The 22,134-nt window shown below is 40.5% G+C and overlaps 1 protein-coding gene across 6 annotated transcripts in view; it reads right to left on the reverse strand.

Annotated features, from left to right (window-relative positions):
* Positions 1 to 21,377, reverse strand: part of RAPH1 (Ras association (RalGDS/AF-6) and pleckstrin homology domains 1) — an 84,372-nt gene extending 62,995 nt beyond the window's left edge. For 4 of the 6 annotated variants that reach the window (XR_006179540.1, XM_042874260.1, XM_042874264.1 and 1 more), the window contains exon 1: positions 21,300 to 21,377. The gene's annotated coding sequence lies outside the window, so the exon portion shown is untranslated. Of the gene's footprint in view, positions 1 to 12,211; positions 12,304 to 16,396; positions 16,502 to 21,299 lie in introns of those variants that run through there. The other 2 variants (XM_042874262.1, XM_042874261.1) reach the window with 2 other exon arrangements.
* Positions 21,378 to 22,134: the final 757 nt, after the last annotated feature.

Consider the following 22,134-nt stretch of genomic DNA (forward strand, 5'->3'; position numbering starts at 1 on the left):
TATACTGACTAGAAATGAGAAAAGCCCTGTGACATTTCTTGACAATTTGATCTGAGGGACAGAGCTAGAACGGACTACAGCTAAGTGACTGGTGACAGCAAGCATCACTTCACCAAGGGCAAATCATTCCTGACAAATCTGGTGGAAATTTACAACAAATTTAGATGTCTGAACTTCTATGGGAGCTTTCCAAGCACTTAATGATTCGAGTGAGAACACAAGCCTTTCACATTTTTGTACACAATTATCAGCAAGCCTACAGCAGGCACGTTGGAAGAGTGAAGAAAAAAGGCAGTTTCCAATTTTCAATTTACAGATAAGAGCCATGTTAAAGAACACAAAGCAAACTTGGCATTGTTTGGAAAAACAGTTCAAGGAGAACTGCTCACATCCATAACTGCATCTTCAGAAACATCCTGCATGTAACAACAGAACATAAAATGCAACATGCATGGTATTTTGCATAAACAGTTTAAGAATTCTGTTTTGCTATAAAGGCAATATTTCCACACATACTATTTGCAACAGTCCAAACAATTCTTCAAGAAGTCTAACAGCTGGTAGTTCTGCTGTGTGCTATTTGGCCTTCTCTTTCTTCAAGAGCTGCTGAAGTTAAACGAATTAGAAGAAAAAAAGAATATATCAAAACCAACCAAAAGCAAACAACAAAAGCAAAGCTGTCTTATTCTACAGATGCACCATACAACCTCATTCAAAAGCAAAATTCAACTCAAATATGGACAAAACATTTTCATGATGCATAAAACTGCATGAAGGGATGTGTATTTTGGTGGGGGGATGTTTTATTATGTTTAATAAGCTACAGTACAGGTGAGCATATTTCCTCCTGAGGCTCTCAGCAAACCCATCATAATCATATGTAGACAACAATGCAGTACTTGGATTCAGTACACTTAAAAACTATCCTTTGCCCAAGGGACCCTCACAAAGGTTAAAAATAATAATTATGCCAGTGCTCATTTAAGATACCACACCAAACACCAACAATTTGTAAGATGTAGTTACTATCTAATAGGACTCAAAACAAGTTGCCAAATCCCTTTCCATAAGAACAGTATATCAGCCACAGTTCAAAAAATGACTGAGCAGTGTTTTAACTATGATAAAAGAAACGACACTGTTCACAAGTTGCTTTATATAAAATTTCACACCATGTTATATACTCTTTAACCTCAGCTGCAATAGGCTGGAAGGTGATTTAGGATTTCTGCTAAGAATTAAGACTACATTATCACAAAGGTTGGAAAAGATCTTCATGGTCACATACGACCAGTATTTCCCCACTACACCATGCTCCTTAGTATAGCATCTAAACATTTCTTGAACATCTCCACGGACAGAGACCCAACCACCTCCCTGGGCAGTGTGTTCCAGCACCTGACAACTCTGAAAGAGAGAAATTTTTCCCTGATGTGCAAACTGAACCTTCCCTCATGCAACTTGAGGCCATTCCCTCTAGTCCTACTGCTAGTTACGCAGGAGAAGAGGCTGATGCCCACCTGACCAGAATCTCCTTTCCCTCATCCAATGGGAAGGTAACGTGATCATGGAAGGAGATCAAGTTGGTCAACCAGGACCTTCCTTTCATGAACTCATGCTGGCTGGGCCTGATCCCCCAGCTGTCCCACACAAGCTATGTAATCTCACTCAAGATGATTTGCTCCATAACCTTCCCTGGCACCAAGGTCAGGCTGACAGACCTGTCCTTCTCTGGATCCTCCTTAATACCTTTCTTATAGATGGGAGTCACACTGGCAAGTCTACAATCCTTTGGGACCTCTTTCCTCGATCAGGAACACCGCTAGATGGTGGAAAGCAGCTTGGCAATCACCTCAGCCAGCTCCCTGAGTACCCTTGGGTGAATCCCGTCTGGTCCCACAGACTTGAGACAGAGACCTACAACTCCATCTGGACTATTTCCACCTGAACTGTGGGGGTTTGTTCTGCTCCCCATCCCAGATTCATAGGTTAGACGGTAAAGTACCTCAAGGATAGTTGGTCTGACTTTTAAAAACAGATGTAAAGAAGGCATTATGAACAGCTGGAAATACCATCTCCATAAAACGTTCTCCTATTTTTCAGAAAACTCACAACTTAAATTTGAAACCTGAAGTACACTAACATTTCATTATTAGCATTTATGAGTCAGCACATTTTGAGCACAGTTTTATCATTAGTCATCAAACATTTGAAAAAAATGTTTTGAGGATGAAAAGGGAAATAATCTTTCGGCTGAGACATTATCAAAGAAAAGGAAAAACACAGCTTACAAGACATCTGCTTTACTTTAAATCCCTTCCTAACAAGTTGAGCAAAAGAACAATAATAGTGAAACAAAAACTACGCTTATCTAAATCACAAGCTATACCAGAGCAATTAATTTTGCATTTTAAACCACTAGCAAGACAAAGTTATTGGGAATTCAAATTGGCAGTCAATTTCTCTCCCCCAATTTCAATGCAAACTGCAAGCAGACACATAAATCCCCTTCTACCCCCATTATTGTTTCAACACCTACTTCAATGCAGAAGAATGTGTAATTTCTTTAGGTACATGGCAGAGAAGGATAACTAATTTGGCAGGGGAAATCCACAAGGACATTACCAGAAAATACAGATACAATATGTAAGGAGTTTTCCATGGAGAATCTGCATCCTGACGGAGACTTGGAAGGACTGCATTGAGGAGAATACAGAGAGTCTAGGAGAATCACCAAAATGGAACACGGCAGAGAGAACTTCCAGGAGCCAAGACTGGACAGAAAGGCTGGATTCTAGTAGAAATTCTATTATATACATGTTCTAATAGTATTCTATTATATGAAAGACCAAGAGATCATTTGGCAGTAAACAGGATTAAGCAAAATCTCATTATCACTATTAACCTCACATGCAATAAAAACAGAAGGTCAACTTCCTGTTGCATTAACTACAGCTCACTCTTTCTTTGTTGATATGGCAGAATCTAAGCTGTTTTACTGACAACCCTATAAAAAGAAGGAAAAAAAAAAAAAAAAAGTCCCGTACTTATACAAAAACTCTTCTCAGTACTTGCTCTCATTCTCCTCAGAAAGAGAGGAGCCATTCCAGAAGTGACCTCAAATCCCAAAGGAACTTCTGTGAGACATCTGGTCCAGTAAAGTATCAAAGTCTGCAGTAATTCCACCACTATTCTCCAACTAAGCCTGTATGAATTTCTGAAAATGAGAAAGCCTGGGCTGATACAGAATGGCTCACTCATCACTGATGAAGGCTGAAAAGTATAAAGGTATCAAATTTGACACGGCCAATTAATAGGCATGAAAGTGCTGTCCACTGAACACTGTTCTTATTTTCCAATTTATGTCTCACGAAACTCCAAATTTATTAAAATATTTTAAGAAATTAATTTTGTACACTTAATATGTGCTATACAGATACACGTTCATGCTGAAAAGCTGCATTACTTCAGCTTCTAAATAAATCATGGCAGCAGAGCCTGAGGAAGAGAAGAGGGAAGAACACTAGCAGTGGACTCTACTTCCCGGAAAGAAAAGCTTAAACAATAAAGCACTCTCAACATAAAAAGGTTTTCGTTATGTAAAAGGTTTGAGACCTTTTCTAAAAGCCAGTTAAGCACCAACTGATGCACATCAAAATGACCTGACTTAGGATTTAATTGTGGAGATTAAGGCAGAATGTAAATATTTAACACAGAACCAATGTTTTAAAGCACGGATTCCTGACAACATTAAAAAAAAAAAAAAAAAAAAAAAAAAAAAAAAAAAAAAAAAAAAAAAATCAGTTTCCACTGCAAAAAGCAAAGGAAAAAAGAAAGTGCAAATCTTATCACCAAGGACGTGAACATGACATTTCTATACAGTAGGACAACTATGGAGGACAAAGCTGACAGCTGAATCTTGTTAAAGAAGGACTTACAACAGAAAGATTTTAATTCACAGGGATCAGGCCAGCATTCCTAAGGAAACACTGTTCAGATCCTACACTGCAGAGGCCTTGTCTAAACGGCTCAGCACCCGAGTCAAATAGACAAGTACTGTCTGGAAAGTCTGCTGCCAACACACTCCACAGCTTTGTGAATGGAGTTTTTCTTGCACATGGAAACTAAGACAGTAGACTGCTTTGGTGCTGCACATCAAGAGGAGGTAGGGGACAAAGGAGAGGGGAATTGACAAAACAGCAATAACAAAAAAAACAAAATGTGAGCTGATGGACTCTGTATTGCCATTCACAAACAGAATAATTAAAAAAAATCTGAACTTCTTTTTTTTTTTTTTTAAAGTTCTTGGTTAAAACTAACTACCCCAATTTTATTCAGTGAAGGAACATAATCCAAAGCAAGTGATTGAAGGCAGCCTTATACTGGGGCATATGTACACTGCACACTGTGTTCCACATCAAAAGCAGTGTTTCAAGGAAATTATAAGTTCTACCACTCCGTATCCTATTATTCTCGTTTGTCATCTAAGTTTAATGCTGTGGGAAAGCGATAAACGGAACTCAGATTTTAGATGGCAAAGAGAAAATTAATGCCAAGAGTTGGCTAAACTAAGTTTAAGGTAAATCAAACTTTTAAAAATTTTTTTCACCACTTGTATGATTTGTGGCTACTCTTAAGGCCACCATCTGAAAGTGGCATGGCTAGCAAAATTTTTTCCATTCAAACTTCTGTTTTTTTTTTTTTGTTTGCTTGTTATTTGCTTTAAATACTGAAGGTACATGAGCAGTTTCTAACACCAAGGTAAGACCAACTGAATAGGACTGTATAATAGTCTAATTTTTACATTAAACACAAATTTATAGGGACCAGGAGACAATCCCTGGCATTCATCCATGTGGGGCATTAATACCCTTTTACAATAACTGAACTGTGATCACAAAAAGTCTGGAGCTCTGAAGCTCTCGAAGATATTAAGAATGGTACCCTACAGTATGGCTCAATGCCTTCACCACATAGCACCTTCCCAAAGAGTCCTCAGCAGCCAAATACAGGAACATTGATAGATGTATGTTATTTACTATCAAAACATGCTACCTCCAATTTCTTTCCCACAGACTATAAACAGCCACATCCTCACATAGACATAATTACACGTAATTTCTAAATATTAAAGATGAGTTAGAAAAATCAGTGCTAGATGCAGACTTATACTGTAAGACACGCTGATTTTGCGTCAGTGCTCAAAGAGCCGTGCCCTTCTTAAGTCAAAACATTACCTCAGCTTACAGTATCACTGTAGTCAATCACAGTTCCTTTCCAAACTACTTAAGCCTGTGCCCATAAGGTTGATCACCGTGCTGTCATTTCCTCCACTACAATTTGGAAAACAGCAGGAAACATGGCTTCACAACAAATGCAGGAATACCAGACATACACAAAAGAAATAGTATCTACTAACCACTCTGAGCCGATTTTTTAAAGTCTAAGTAGGTTATATTGCAATTTCACCACAGCAAACACCTCCTGGAATTAAGGGTATTCTGTTCAACAACTGTCACAAATGAGTATTTTTCTGCTGCGTAAAACCAGGACATACATTCCTTTGGTGGGACTCGGGCAGAGGTTATATCTAGTTCACAGAAAATTGGGTCATCCATTTCAATCAAATATAAACTGTGTATGTAAATATGTAAGCATTGTATAGATGCTCTACCTCAACAAAAATTTGGAAAAAATTTTTCTCTGCCTGCAGCTACATTATTTATAAATGCAGGCGGAAGGAAGTTCATATTTACAAACTTAGTCAAACAAAAAAGCCATTATATCATCTTAACAGCTGTGTAACAATTTGGCAAGCTTGGCAGTAAAGAGTTTTTCCTCAGTGTCCCAAAACAACAATTATTTTTGTTTCCTCCAAAATATCTTCTTGGGTATAAAGGCCTCCCTAAGAATTGAGCCAGATGAATAAACTACCGAACAGAACAGAACTCCGCAAGCAGAATGTGTGCCACAATGGGCATTTTTACTGCTGAAAGCAGCTGAACTGAGTTGACCACACTGCATACGGAATGTCATTTGTGACACAAGAAATGGTAATTAGTTGGAACACATTCACATCTTGTTAAGGACAAGGGTTGGCAAGACAGAACTGATTTGCATTGATTTGTTGTAGCTGAATAAGCCACAGAACAGAAACGTCTACTATTTAAAAAGTAGATGATGGGCTAGTTTAAAAGCCACATGATAATACATACTTTAATTCATTAGCACCTTAATATTTAAAAGCAAAACAATTTCTAATTGTGTTTGTCTCCTGCATTTTGTCCAAATTCAGTCAGAAAGTGCATCCAGATGCTTGTGGAACACTCCATTAACATACAGTCTTACTGCTACTGATTGTTAACAGTGAGGTGTGAATTATCTGGAAGATTGCCATTGGCTGAAATTCCATTCAGATTATTTGACAAACAAAAAATAACCCCACAAGTATTTAATTGCTTTAACTGTTTTTATATTTGTCTTTACATCTCCAAATGTCCCTTTAGAACTAAAAGTTGCTGGCAACTTATTCCTGTAATCTTTCCAAAGTATTCATCAAGTTTTGCTGACAGGAGCTATAACCTAGCTCACCTTTAAGGGTCAGTTTGTGACAAATCAAAACAGTTTTTACGATCCAGGAAAATAAGTCTTTTGGCAGCATTACAGATTTCGTTCAGTTTATCTGGGATTTTCGCATGTTCTAACTGCATCCCAAGATAACCTGGCAGTAATAGCAGCACTACTAAAATATGCAATGTAATTTTTTATATACATGCCTATTTGTGAATAACTTCTGCCATGGATCACATTCAGACTGTAAAGGAATGCCTCATTTTCTTGTGCCACACATCTGTTTCCATCTGCAGGAGGACAACACTGCAATGCAGTGAGGTCCAGCACAAGTGCCATACTCTGCCTGTCATACTCCATATTCAGAATTAGAGACATCGTTCCATGTCAAGAATGATGTAGGACTGCTCTTGCCCCTTTCATCCAGGTTGGGGCATCTCGACTACATACATCAAGCAGGTAATTCACCTGACTAACGCCAGGGTACGCAGAGGGATGGCTACAGAACATAGTTGTGCAGCTAAAAATGCAGCTCTTTCATTAAGGTATCCCTTGAAATTAATCTCCCTTCTCCTTCTGTACAATAGTAAAAATAGACCTAAAATACTTGACTCCCAATCTTCAAAAATAAACAAGAAATTTCTTAAAAGAAGAAACATCAGAACAAAGTAAACTTCATCTTTTCAATTAACGTGACACATCAGTAGAACCAACAAACATAAGAAAATCTGATTTTAAAATGAATATTCTAACTTCTGTAAAGTATTTCCAGAACATGATTAGCAATTTTTAATTTTAAGTCTAACATGCAAGGACACTTTCATTGCTTTTCAGGATGACAGCGTGGCACAAGTACCATTATAGAGCTAGATTTTGGATGAAATATTTCATGAGGAGAACGGGTTTTCACACTGCAACCTGATGAAACAGAACTTGATTGGCTTTGAGCATAAGTGAGGGAAGTTAACTTTGCATGCTAAAAATAAAATAATAAAGGAAACAACAGAGTCAACTTCGTAACATACAAGGCATCTGAATTTTCATAGCACATAGCCATATCAAGAGAAGAATGAGAGATTAAATTACAGTATGTGTCACTCAGTGGCTGAAAGGCTTGGACATAATTCCAAGCTACAGTTTTAAACAGGTCAAATAATAACAAACCATTACGCACAGAAATTATCCACCAATATCTGAGCCATTTATAGAATCACCAAGGTTGGAAAAGACCTCCAAGATCACCCGGTTCAACTGTCCAACCATCACCAATATTTCCCACTAAACCACGGCCCTCAGTTCAACAACTAAACTTAATGCAGACTTAATGGTTTCTAAGGAGTTCTGATATATCTTCTCCATGCATATTTCTGTATAAAACGGAACTTAACATCAAATTGATATTGCACATTGGGGCAGAAAAAAAAAAGAAAGAAAGAAAGAAAGAAAGAAGAATCAGACTGTGAAATCAGGTCAAAGACAACAGAAACATGTAATAAAGTTTAGGAACAGAAACAGAAGAAAAGTGTAGGAAGGCCCCTATTCCTGTTGATCGCTAAGTAAATTATTTCAAATGCCACAATACCAACCTTGGGATATAATTTTTTAAAAATATTCTAGTTAACAGTGTCATGCTTAAACACAAAAGATCGTGCACAAATTCAGTTTGTAGGTTATGCGAAGTTAGAATTAGATGAAAGATGCGAACGAGGCATTTAGCATTATTCCTAACTTCTTCTACTGATATTTTTCCCCCACAAATTAGGTTTTTCCCACTGCAAAGACCTTCAAAAAACTGCTGAAATGACTAATCCCAACCACTTCATTTTGGCACTGGAGATTTCTCATGCAAAGCTCCCATGTAAGTATAAACACATCAAACCCCTCTCATAATCAACTACTGAAAGAAACCAGATGATTTCTGCTTCCCATCATAGGAAAAAGGTTAAGACTAAACTATATGCAGGATGCAGGAGACAATCCATGGACTTGTACATGCGTAACCAGAAAAATCCAACATTCTCTATGTAAGTCTTCTGATTGATCTAAAGCAACTTAGGTATTCTTTTTCCAAGAGGAAGTGATAGCAAAGGGAAGAAAAGTGGTATTAAGAAAAAAAAACAAGAAACATTCCACTTACAATAGTTAATGCTGAACTGGATGATGTTATATACAAGGGGAAGTATTCAATTTAAAATTTGATTTTACAAGTTGAAGACTGGGAAAACAAACATCCAAAATATATATTAAACAAACAAACAAACATGATAAAAAACCTTCCCTTCTCAAGTAAAGAAAAACAACTGAGAAAAGCCCACCTTCTGTAGTTAAAAGAAAAAGAAGCTCAGAAATTAGTAGAAGAAAGTTCAGAAAGATTTCCACACACTGGTATTATTGCAGTGCTAAACACAGCTGGTCACATGGACCAAGGGTGAACTGTTAGTATTCACAACCACCGCTTTTTAGCAGCAGCTGTATTAGAGAGGTCAGAAAATTATAACAGCAGAACGCTGTTGTTTTCACTACATATCATATTGGGATACGTTGACTCTCGTGTCGTTGTTGCACATCTGATAATAAAATGCATAGAGGCACACGGTAGTATACACAGAACATATATAGTAGTATATAGAATATACAGCAGCATAGCAAAAGCTTGACAGAACCGTAATCAGTGCAATGCCAGTATGGTAGCCATTCCTTAAAATAACGATCAAGGTAAACACGGAAGTTTTAATCAAGAAACTCTCCAAAATTCATCACTTACTTCCTGGAAAGTAGCTACTACTATCAGCAGTGGGTGACTCCACACCTAGGTGTTAGTAAGCAGGCAGAACAGATGTAAGTGATGCTTCAGAACTGCCAGCGGATCCTCTTGGGTATTAAGGGAACGGACTGGCTGGTCCCACAGCAACAATGCTGAGAATTACTGCCAGGAATGCACACCTGGCAGCACTACTTGTATATCACTGTCACTACCCATTCAGTGCAACCATTTACAGGATCTGGAGACAAAATGCAGATAGCAATCTTTAAAGTTACAATGTTTCACATCATTCACAGCTCTCTAAGCTAACTAAGGTTAATTCCCGGCTCCATTTATTCCTGAAAATGCAAGCAAGTTATGGGTAACAAGTTGCTAATCCATTTCTCAGTTGTAGTGTGTCAGAAGGATTTCTCCCAGTGGGAGAGGACATGCAGGTAACACAGTACAGGAACACAGCTAATCATACTATCCGATCTCCCTTATGTACACTTTGAGATGGGGAATGTAAGAACAACATTCTTGTCCAACTCTCAGCATTCATAGTCTCTCCTGTTGGACACCTCTAGCCAAAACTTCAGAGCACACATGCGAATATAAGATCTAATACAGGAAGCAGTAGTGAACAGAAAGAAGAGTACTTTTCTACCTATCCAGTTTCAAATTGAGAATTGCAGAAGCAAACATTCCAAGATCAATAGCTGAAAAGAGCACCAGAGAACTACACACAGAATGTCCCAAACTACTACAGCTCTCAGCAACACAGATATACCACTGGAAACTGTGTAAAGAAAAAAAAAAAAAAAAAAAAAAAAAGCATACATGTAACAAGAGAGACAGTAGAAAAAAAGACAAAGGCAGCATTTAATCCATAATATAATGCTTCCTCTGTGGCAGACCCAACTTCCTCTTTTTAAGTAATATCATATTCCTCAAGGCACTAAAAAAAGATAAGCAATACACTGAAGGTACAAATCAATTATTTAGAGAGTGGAGAGCCATAGGCATAATTTCAGTCCCATCTTCGGAAAGAGAAAGACCGGAGTTAGTTACAAACAGATTTTCTAAGCATGATCTATAAAATGTATTAAGTAAAATGGTAAAAAAAAGTATGAGAACTACACAGTTCTTGATCTGTATCCATTAGATTCTCAATCCGTTAAATACCAGGCTGCATGACAGCAGTGTCAGGAAGATCATTTTTTTAATACTGTTAATAAAGAAGCCTCAAACCAAACTTCAAACTAGTTGCACGTATACAGACAATTCTCAATGCACACAGGATCAGACAGCTGCTACCCTGCTGGCCCCAGTGAAAGGACAGTAGTAACACTGCAGAGACAAGCTGAACTTCAGAAGTGACAAATACTGAGTAAATGCAGGGCTTCTTTCACCTTCAGTTACCACATGAAGTGGTCTTCCTTAGCTTAATAATCATGGCACTAACAAATAACCATAAAGACTAGTGTCAAGCAAGATTAAAAGATTTTCTTAACTAAAAGTGTACAAATCAAGCATTTTAACTGGTTAGCCACCTACATTTTCCAAATTATATACTATTAGAAAATAATAAAAAAGCTTCCCACCCCAAGTACTAGTTTTGAACAACGGCTATCACTGCTCCAATGATTTAGCTTGAGTGACCATATTGCTGCTAAACACTGCCTGAACCTTGCTTAAATACCAACATTTTAAGGAAAGCAAACCAGCAAAAGTCATTTTAGGAATGAAGAAGCAGCTGCCAAATCTGCTGGCAGGCCATGCCTTCTCAACTGCTATGGCACATCATAACACAGAGAAAGCACGCTCAGTTGTAAAATCAAGTATTTAAAACCATACTGGAAGGCAAAAAGAATGCAGACAACGTAAGGTCAGCTGTCACTTTCAACATTTTCATGAGAGCACAACCGGCCATTTATCTCACTTCCCAATTCAGTCAAAATAGCAAAACAAAAATTTAGGTGGCATTACCTGGAGTAGGAGTCTAAGCAAAGCCTTGCAACATTTTATCACGTTTTATCAGATACATGGAAATGTTACTCTTAAAGTGCTCACAGCCTGGCAACAGATACATCAAAGGGAAGACAAACCTCATCTCAGACAGTTAACAATGATCACAAATACAAAATAAATAAAAAAATAAAAAGGGGGGAAAGGGGATTCTGACCTTCCAGTCTCAGGCGATTCTGAACAGAAGGAAGATCGTGTGCCTTCAAGAATCAAAAAAAATTAAATGGATGGGAACCAACTTCAGAACGTATGGAGGATTTTATGCCCTGCAAGTCCAAGAAACTAAAAGAAAGTCCTGGTAAAACACTGCAAACCAAACCAGCACATTCCCCATTGCCCTACTAACACTTCTGACCTACTATATTACTGGTATGGGACTCCTTGTTTCACAAATGCTAATGCAATGTTACAAAATGTAGCTGGCCCACTGTCACGGCATGTAGCGATGCAACAATTCATGCAGACATCCTCAAAATGGAAAGCATGCAGCTCACAAGAATGAGCCTAGACCTCCACCACCAGAAGGTGCTACAGATAGGAGGAATAACTTCAAATGTTACAAATAATACAGTAATGTTCCTCAGGTAGTGCACTTAGATTAGCCCTCAGTCTAGAAAGCAAGCAGCAACAATTAAATATAAACTCTTTTCATGACAATCACAACAGCAAACTGCCTGTACTTTAAATGAAAATAATTTGAGTGAAAACATTTTTCCTATATTATGTATATTTTAAATTTGAAGGCCATGCTCATCTAGTATACTTTTGAGAGATCTAGGCCCAGAAATAAAGACAGAAACTCACACCCAGAAGCTTGGGGAGTAACAGTCTACCCAAGCTAAGTTCCTACATGACAGCTGTAAATATTACCTGGTACTTCAGGAGAATGAAGATTAAACAATCCGTCTCTTCTAAGAGAGACGCTTAAGGCATTGCATTTCAGAAACGAAACACCACTGAAGTTGAAAGTGCACAGTCTGAAAATACTTTGTTTGCTTTACTCTGAACTTTCAACCCTTCAATGCGCGTTAGTCATTCCAGGAATATTCCATTTCACATGATAAAAGATAATTTAGGGTTTGTCATTACAAAGCAGTAGTAAGTCACTCCAAGGGCTTTTTTCTGTTTATTTGGTTTTGAGGAGCTTTTTGAAGCTCTTGCACAAATTGAAACTAAATAGGAATAATCAATACAACAATAGAAAGTTTCATTCAATCTAACCACAAGCTTTTGAGTGGTTGTTTCTTGCTGTTGCTGCTGCATTTTAAACAGGAAACTCTGATTTATCACTAACTAGGATAGTAAGCACAAAAGCTTAAGCTGTATGCTGCTCTACCAGTGAGAATTTAGTTAAGACAGAGCAGTCTTCATGAAGACACTGCATGCTTCACTTTCAGAAATGTGACATGAATATGTGGTTCTTCTTAAGAATTTCATTCATTTCCCTATTGCTTCGATTTTCCGCTCTGCCAGCTGCTAGAAAGGAGGACAACAGTCACGCTTTTCTATGAGGCGCTCCTTTCATGTAATTACTGAAAATAAGACTTCACTTCTGCTACGCACTTCAGAGAGGATCTCTGAGCTCTCTAACCCAGAGCAACCAAATATTTAGTGAGACCTGCTGTAGGGAACCTGCTTTGGCAGGGGGGTTGGACTCAATGATCTCTGGAGGTCCCTTCCAACCCCTACAATTCTGTGATTCTGTGAATTTATTGTTGGTACTCACATCAGTCTGACAAAAAGTCTTTATGTTTCACAGAACTGATTACAAGATATCACTAAGTTACTTATTGATAGATATACCTGAGTCGAGGTGAAAATAAGAGTGATTGTCTGTCATCCAGCTTCAGGCAGAACTGTTTTCCTGACCTGTGACATGCTGGGAGATGGCCAAAGGAAGTGACAAGTTCCAGTCACCATTACTACTTTGCTAAGTTACTAGTGAATGAAAACTACTTAATTTCCTGTTGCTTAACTAAAATACCACTATTTAGTAGCTACAAATATTTTTCTAAAGCCATCAGACAACTACAATTCAAATGACTAGAAATTTTTAAATGCTCTATTAAACACATTTATACCGAATGTCTTTAGTCAACTGGCTGCAGGCAGCTGGGAAACCCAAACCTTTCTTATTGTATCAAAACAAAACAGATTCTGACAAAAGTGAACTCCGGTTTAGAAGGTGCAACAAGATTACAGTGATCCTTCTGCTAGCAAGAAAGACAGCAGGAAACAAAATGGCTAAACAGTAAATTAAAAAGAGCTTGGAATGTTTGGCTTCTGGCACAGAACCAAAAATCCCATGCAAGATGCTTCATCATTATATAGGCATGAACTAAGCGAGTCAGTCTGACATGAAAAGCAATTGTACATGAACAGGAAACTGCCTAGGAATAGTCCACAGTGTACTACCAAAGAGTGAAGGGTTATTTTAAGTAGAGATGCAATCCAGCAGCAATGTGCCTTACGTAGAGCAACTGGCAGGAACCTCCCTGAGCTTTGAACCCTGAAGAAAGTTTGAATAGATGTGACCTTTTTTCCCTACACAGTGCCTCGTGCTTTAAGACATCGGCAGAAGAGTCTGTATCCTTTAAGCAATTACTCAGCAAGTGCTTTTAAAGAGGCTATAATAGACTCAGGAAAGTCATCTTCTCTCAACAGAAGAAATTCAAGACTGTTCTCTTGACCACCAGGCTGGTCTAGAAGAAGAGACTCTCATTCCTGCTGTAGGAGTTTGGCCACTTCAGCAAAAGATCTTTTTGGCTGAAGAAGAAATGAATTACAAATTGGACAAAGAAAAACAAGAACAAAAAATATCATTAGCAGCATCAAATACCCAAAGGCTGATTTGTTAATGCACTGCCACCTTCATTTATTTCAAAAGCCCAGGAACAAAAGGTAACAGTTACGCATGACAAGTGGATGAATTTACACAGACATCAACGCTGCACGTGAGAGGTGTTTGCAGCTACAGTTCAGAACAGCCCAGTACTCAGCATCACTGTAAAGAACAGTGGTAAAAGCCACTCCAGGTAAATTTTCTACTGCACATTCCTGAACCTTTGCTGGGGGCCATTTCCAATTACAGAACTACACAGAGACAAATCTGCACTTGACTACCTGTTTGAGTTACTTAGCAGTAACAGCCCCTTGTCAAGAGCTGATAGAAGATTTCACAGAATCACACATTGCGCTCACTGCTCTTCAGTATCGGGACACAAACTATTACTTAACACACAGTTATGGATAACCGTACACTAACTTCACAAATACCCAGATAATATGACTTCACTATTTATTTTTTCAGTTTTATTTTGATTTTCCTTTCCCTCCAGGCTCTTCCATAACAGAGTCCACATTCTTACAGCAACACTTCAGAGGTAACTCAAATTTAAGAACTTCTGACCCTTGTACCATACTTTCAGACAATAATATGAGAAAACCAGAGCGAATGCTATCATGGTCACAATAACACACTTTCAACTTTGTGGTGGGAATACAAATATTCTGTAATTCTCTTCTTCTTGTTCTATGCCATAAAGGAGAGGAGTACCCAGCAGTGAGTTCAGAGACGAAGCAGAAAGGCACAGGATTAAAATTAAGGCAATTGGTATGGAAGTATGGTGTTTCTGCAGAACTAATAAAGCTCCCCATGATATTTTCACCTTTGGATGATTATTGTTAGGCTGCAGAAAGCAGCTTCATTCATGAGATGTTTGAAAACATCTTGAAAACTTGATTTTAATATTCAGCTAGAGTAATATTCAGCTTCAGTTTCGTACACCAGCTTTCACAAAAAATAAGCGTAGATAATATTTGTCACCTGGATGTGCAAACAAATGCAATTATGAAATTGTAGTGCATTATTATTCATTAGGACTCTGAAATTCTGGATAAATGCCTTTTAATGACCTTAAAATGCAAACAGCAGCCTAAAAAAGGAGTTTGTCGTTCTTTAAGTAATGCTTTCACATCCCAGGCATATGAGAATCACTCATTTTGACAAAGCGTATAAGCACTGTCTAAAAAGGTACAGCCTCTCTACCTCTCTCAACAGCTTCCCAGTTAACCTCCATCTTTCACCACAACTCATCACCCCTTCAATTTTTACCAGCCTGGCATTTCATGGGTCTGAAGCGGATTACAGAGTGTACAAGGATTAAATCTCCCCAGCCTCTTCTTTTCAGGAGGGTACTCCTAGTGCACAACAGTTCAGTGTTCCCTAAAGCTAGGTAAGATCTCAAGATATTTCAGCCAAGAAAGGAAGAAAAAATCTCTAATCTCATCTCTTCCTTTTTGCTCTTATTAACACCATTTCATAAAGAACTTGCTAGGAAGATATTGAAGGGAAGGCAAAATTCTCAAGATTAAATCAGTACCACCGAGGATACAAGCAAACCTGTGGCTATACCAGCCTAAATACAATGCACTGGTATAAAGATTAATGATTGGAATGTTTAAAGTGATACAAGAAGCAACTTTATTTCCTCCAAAAAAATACGTAGATTTGTTTTTCTAACACTATCTTCTGTAGAGCCTGTAATGAAATCTAACCAGTGACATCTCACGATGGAAAGCCAGCAAGTGAGACCCTTCTGAAGGTTTCCTTCTGAACATTTGTCTTTTCAGTACAAGTTTATTGGCAAGGATCAATTCAGCTACTTTGGAGTCAAATCACACTTCAAGTCTACCAGCCCTTTAACAGAGAGGAAAATCTGCCTGTTTCAGCATTTTTTCCTCCACGGTTAATCACACAAGCATTTTAGAAAAAAAAAAAAAAAAAAAAAAAAAAAAGGATTTTATCATAACAGTCAATAGAAAAACTGAAAAGAAGACCAGAAATGTGAAAAAGAACCTCAACATTTTTTATTACTGATTAAAACAACTTCATTTGGGAAAAACTGTCTCAATACCAGCTGAATGTTCCAAAAAAGCAAAACTCCACACAACAACACAACTCCAAAACACAACACTTCCACAGATTCTATTTTGTAAAAGATACCACTTTTCACAACATGCAGTAACACACTCAATTTTTAATATTGCACTTACCCTTAGCAGGCAGGTCCACAATACACATTGAAGAGATTTAAATGCAACAATGCTACAAGACAACTGTTTTAGACAAAATTATTTTACCAACAATTGAATTTCATCCTTTGCACTTCTAACACTTCAACAACTGCAGGAGACCGGTTTGGGCAGGACTTGAAGTGGTGATGGAGCACCTGGTGCAGGGCTGTGTCTGGCCCAGGGAGCACAGGCAGATTGTTTGCATCTGTGCTCCCCAGCTGACCAGGAGGGGTGGCACAGGTGGAGCCCCTGGGCTCATTATAAGAGCCAGCCACTGAAGGGAGAGCGTCCCTTGGACCTGGGCTGTTGCTAAGGAGTGCTGCATAGCCACAAGCTGATTCCCCAGCTGGGTGAGTGCTGTTTTTCTTTCTGTACAGGACTATTGGTCTATGTGCAAGTGCTTTGGTATCACCAAGAATCTGACAAAAACCTTTTTTTCTTTGTGAGCAGAATAACAGCTTAGCCTTTGTAATTAAGTTTTACATGCAGATAAAGTAAATTTACCAGTTACCATTGCATTAAAATAGTAAACTAGTCTTTAGGATGCTTTTGAAAAGGTTTTTGTGATGAAAAAAGATCTCAGAAAATTAAAAAAACTTGCAGTAGAACTATGAAAAGGATCCCAGGACTTCCTGGAAGAATCTGTGGTTTTCACAAACCACTGATACATGACAGTATGATATGATGTATCACTGGAAAGCTACAAGCTCCACCAGGAGCTTTTCCTTAAGGAGCAAACTATTAAACTGTTCCACATGAAAAACCCCTAAAGCTACAACAAAAAAATTACCAAAAGTAACTGTAATACATACCAACTCAGCACAGAGTAGTTGCAATCCTGTTTAATCCAGCTAGTAATGGCAAGAAAGGTATGACAGAACAGCACAGGGCCTATGAGCACAGCACAGGGGGAAGTCTGTGGGGAGTGGGAAAGACCAGAGAAAACAACCCTAGTGCTGGCAGTAGGGAAAAACGCCCTGCTGCCATCACTGCTCTCAACTCTCATGTGCTCATGAACAATCACTTCTGTCAGTCCCTGTGCAACACTTCTTTAGGCTTCATAATGGAGAAAATATCAGAGAGGATGAAGGATACAGGAGGCTGGAAGGAGATGCATGTACCTGTTCTATTTAGTTTATTTTTCCATTTAATACATGCATTTGAGAGAAATTTCACTGTTCTCCAACTTCCAATAATCTTCTCTAAATGAAAGTACAACACTGACATAAAAACTGATCAGAACTGGACAACATTGTTACCCTTCTTGCTTTCATAACTTTCTAATCCTCATCTGCTAGAAATTGGCTATACATGGGGGAAAAAAAAAAAAAAACTTTCAAGTTACACTCTGCTCTCTGCAAGACAAAAATCAGAATAATGAAGGCTCAATCATCTTTCTGACTACAGCATCTTATATGCATAAGATGAAACTAGAAATATAGTGACACATAAAAATATTTCTGTGGCTAAACAAATTTCCAACCTATTGTCACAGTAGCTCTGGAATTCCTAGCCTTCCCCCCACACTTCTTCTTTCCCTCCCTGGTATTTTAAACTAGGTACTTACTACTCCTTCCTGGTATTAGCCTTTTGAAAATAGATGCTATTTTGAATGAATACTGTTTTTAGGTGGTTATATTGCTTGCAGAGGACCAAGAAGAAACATTAATTCCTCGCTAATCTGATTAGCTACTGTAACAGGTAATTACAGCACAACTTTCTCCAATGACACTCTCTAACCTTGTAGACATTCCTAAAGATGGAAAGCATTCCAAGTGTGTTCTCGCTACCTGTGACAGCTAATCATGGTAGAGAAATATTTTGAATCCTTAGGAGGATTTAATTAATAACATAACACTACTTTCTAAGTTACCTTTCCTGAAAATTAACATAAATTAGTTATATTCCACATAGAAATATAGTAAACTTGACTACTCCTCAGTCTGCTGTAGTTTCTATGCTACCTTAAATCTTTGTCAGTAATAAAGACAAATTGATCACCTATTTTGTAAAACTGACTTGATATTGCCTGGTTCAGCTGTAAGCCAGCATGTCATCTTCCAGCAATTGTATAGAATGGTGTAAAGCCTCTCAGTGCCAGCATCCATAAGTCTTTATTCTTAGGGATGAAATACAAGTTGACCATCTCTCACTCAGCTGTGTGTCTGTAACAAGTTCTAGATATTACCAGCAGGATTCTCAGCGTGAACAGATATTAAGAAGAAGCTGGAACATTGTTTCAATTCTCATCTATTTAGTTCAGTAATAAAACTACTGGTGAATGGACCAGAAAAGATTACTTCTGCAATTTTTTGCTTCATTTGTTGAGATATTTGCATTTTTCTACTACTTAATGGTGATCTAGTTTATTTCATGCCTGGAATCCATCTTCATTGCTCATACTATTTGCCTGAGTTAGATTTAACTCTGTCCCAGTTTGACAGATATATTTTTTCCCCTCTAGTGGCTGAAAGACATTTTAAGAAGGAACAAATTCTAGCGGCCATAGAGCATGAAGATGTTCAATACAGAGCACAAAGAAATCACACCTTTTCTGGAGGGGGGAAGAAACCCTTTATTTAAAAACCTGAATGCTGAAGGAGAGGAAAAGGAGCACATGTTCATAATGGCACACACACACACAAAAAAAAAAAAAAAAGAATCAGCAACAGACTGGTTCTACAGCTGAAATAATTTCAGTGGCTTGAGGAACTGGAAAAATAAAGATGTTCACAAATACTGATAACCAAGATATCATGAGATGCGCTCTTGAGAAAACTAAGCCTCTTAAAATCAACTGTGTGAACCATTACCTATAAAAGGTAGCTGTCTCATACATTCCTGTAAATCAACAGGTGTCCTCTGTACCAAGGTTTACCTTACTAAAAAAAAAAAAAAGGAAAAAAAAACAGAAAAAAAAAACCAGCAGGATGTTGTAATACACAGGAAGTTCAAAAGCATTCACATCAACTCATCGCTCTGCTGGAAAATAATATTTTGAATTAAAAACTGAGAGCAATGGCTTCAAGATATGCAAGGAAAACAACCGAAATTTCAAAAATCTGTCAGTGTTCCTTCTCATGTTACTTTTAATAATCTTTTGGGAGATTAGCATCTGGCAAACTATGCGTTTTGTTTTGTTTTTTTTAATCACTGTTATGCACTGTTCCTCTCTTTCTCTGATGCTGAGTCAGAGAAACACTGGCAGAAGGACCCTTCACTGCAAGTCATGTGAATTCCTTAAAATGGCTTGGCTTTTTGATTATCTAAAAATGAAATTTCTAGAAAAAGTATCAAGTCAATTCCTTCGTACTGCTTACCTCTTTGTTCTATTAGAGCAAAAGTCCTCCCTAACGCACTTCAATTTGAGTATCATCCACTGAGATAAAAATCCTATGTCAAGTTAGGTGCGATATACCAGCTCTGTATTCTGCTGTCTGCCACACCCACCCAAGGGTATAAGCATATTAAATACGGATACATCCACATCTTTAAATCTTACTGTTTAATGCATTCCCAGAACTTACATTCATTTCCGAGGATGATTTAGCTAGTGATTTTTCTGTTTGTGTTTTTATAAGAAATTTCTTAGCCAAGAAAAGCTGATTAAACAGATAGTAAAAGATAAAGGTTTGCTGGTTTAGATATATTAAATGTTATTAATAAATATCTAACTTTATTTTTTGTCCCAATGGAGTTTTATAAGTAATTGCATCCCGGATCAGAGGACAGGGGAGTGAGGGGAAACAGATGAGAAAGGCCTTTCTGGTTAGCATGAAGCTATGTGTGGGTGTGATTCTTCAGTCCCACAGACAGTAGTTCTACTCCACCACGTGAATGACAACCCAGACATCGTAGCTGTGTGAATACTGCTCCAAACTGAGCACACTTCTACCCCTCCAGCAGAAGGGGTATTACACATACTGACAGGTTCCTCCCTTCTCAGTAGATATAGTCAGGTTAAAAAAAAATAGGTCACACTACCAGTAAAAATGATGAAATAAAATGGTACAACAGCACCCAAACACTTAAATGGTTATCTTCTGCCACACAAGACAACATATCCAAGACAAATGGTCCAACACTGACAGCTCAGTCACTGGCTTCTTGCGACAGTTAACACGAATGCAGGAGAAAAGCAGCGTACCTGTGTCAGGCTCACGTGATACACACGTACGCAGACACTCCTTCCCCTCCCAGCACCAATGATCGCCCAGACGCAATTAAGTGTGCAGATACATGTCTATATGAATACATACAAATACGTACACGCACATCTTCACGAGCACCGAGGCAGACAACAGCCTCGCCTTCCACACGCCAGCCCGCCTTCGCTAAGCCCTACAGCTAGAAGGACTAATAGACGCGGGACTTGAAACCACCAACCAAACGAACAAAAAAGCCCCGCGGCGCCGCGACGAACCCCGAGCGCTCGCTCCCTCCTGCGCCGGGAGAAAGGACTCGAGCGGCCGGGCTCGGCAGCGCCACGCGGGGGGAACCCGTCCGCCCGCAGCTCCGCAGGGTGGGGACTCGCTCACCCAAGCTGACATTGTGTGGATGCTGCACACCGCAGCCCCGCCGCGCCGCCCAGCCCGCTCCGAGGCACGCCTCACGCGGGGAACAGCGAGCCCCCGCCGGCCATCGGCGTGCAAACGCTCGCTTTGAAAGAAACGCCCCCGGCGCCGCGCGGGGCGGCTACCGCCGCCTCGCCGATCCCCCGCCGCTCCTCCGCCCCGCTCCTCCGCCCGGCGCGGTCCCTCCGCAGCCCGCGGTGAGCCGAGGGAGGCGGCAGAAAAGGCGCTGCCCGCCCTCTCCCCCTCAGCCGCCGGCCCCCAGAGGCGATGCGGCGCACCCCCCGGCGGAGGGCGGCTCCCCTGCTCACCTCGCCCCGGCTCGGGGAGCCCCCGGCGGGAGGACGGCGGCGATCCCCCGGAGCTCAGAGGGCAGAAACGGCAGGCACGCTCTCGCTGGCGGCGGCGGCACCGGAGCTCCGCTCGCGCTCCGCCTCGCAGCCCCCCGCGGCTGCGGCTGCTGCTGCCGCTACCCGCCGCTCCTCCTCCCGCCGCTAATGGTGGCCGCCACCGCCGGCTCTCTGCTGCCGCTCCCTTCCTTTCCCGTTTCTTGTTTCCGCCGAGCGCGGAACTGCCCGGCAGCCGGAGCACGTCCCTGCCCGGCAGCGGAGACAGCGCTCCCGCCCCAGTCCCCGCCGCCGCTCCGGGCTCTCCCCCCGCCGCTCACTTCCGGCGAGGCTGCGGCTCGCCCCGCCCAGCGGGCCCGCCGCCAGAGCTCGGGGGGCGGCTGGGGCCCCGCGGTGCCGGGTGGCCGCCGGCCGTTGGGCGGGCGACGGTTGGGCGATTAGCGCGCGGGAGCCGTTGGCGCGCGGGGGGCGGTCGGGCGATTCGCGCGCGGTCCCGCACAGCGCCGCCGCCCCTCCGCGCGCCGGGTCGCGCCGCCGAGTTCCGCGGAACGAGAACGGAGCGGGGCGGCGGGCGGCACGCGCGGCGCATGGCGCGGCCGAGGCGGCCTGGAGCGGCGGCGTCCGCCTCGTGCCGACCGGCGGGTCTCCCGCGCGGGGCGCGTTCTCCCATCTTGGGAATGCACGCCATTCCGCGGTCGCGTCTCCCGCGGAGCCGGCCGCGGCCGCCCAGAGCCAACGCGAGCCGCGCCACGCGGGCACGGTGTCCCCGAGCGGGAGCTCCGCAGCAAACCTTCGTTCT

The sequence above is a fragment of the Lagopus leucura genome, unplaced genomic scaffold (assembly GCF_019238085.1).
Source record: "Lagopus leucura isolate 7727_CA_CO unplaced genomic scaffold, USGS_WTPT01 Super-Scaffold_100012, whole genome shotgun sequence".
NCBI lineage: Eukaryota > Metazoa > Chordata > Aves > Galliformes > Phasianidae > Lagopus > Lagopus leucura.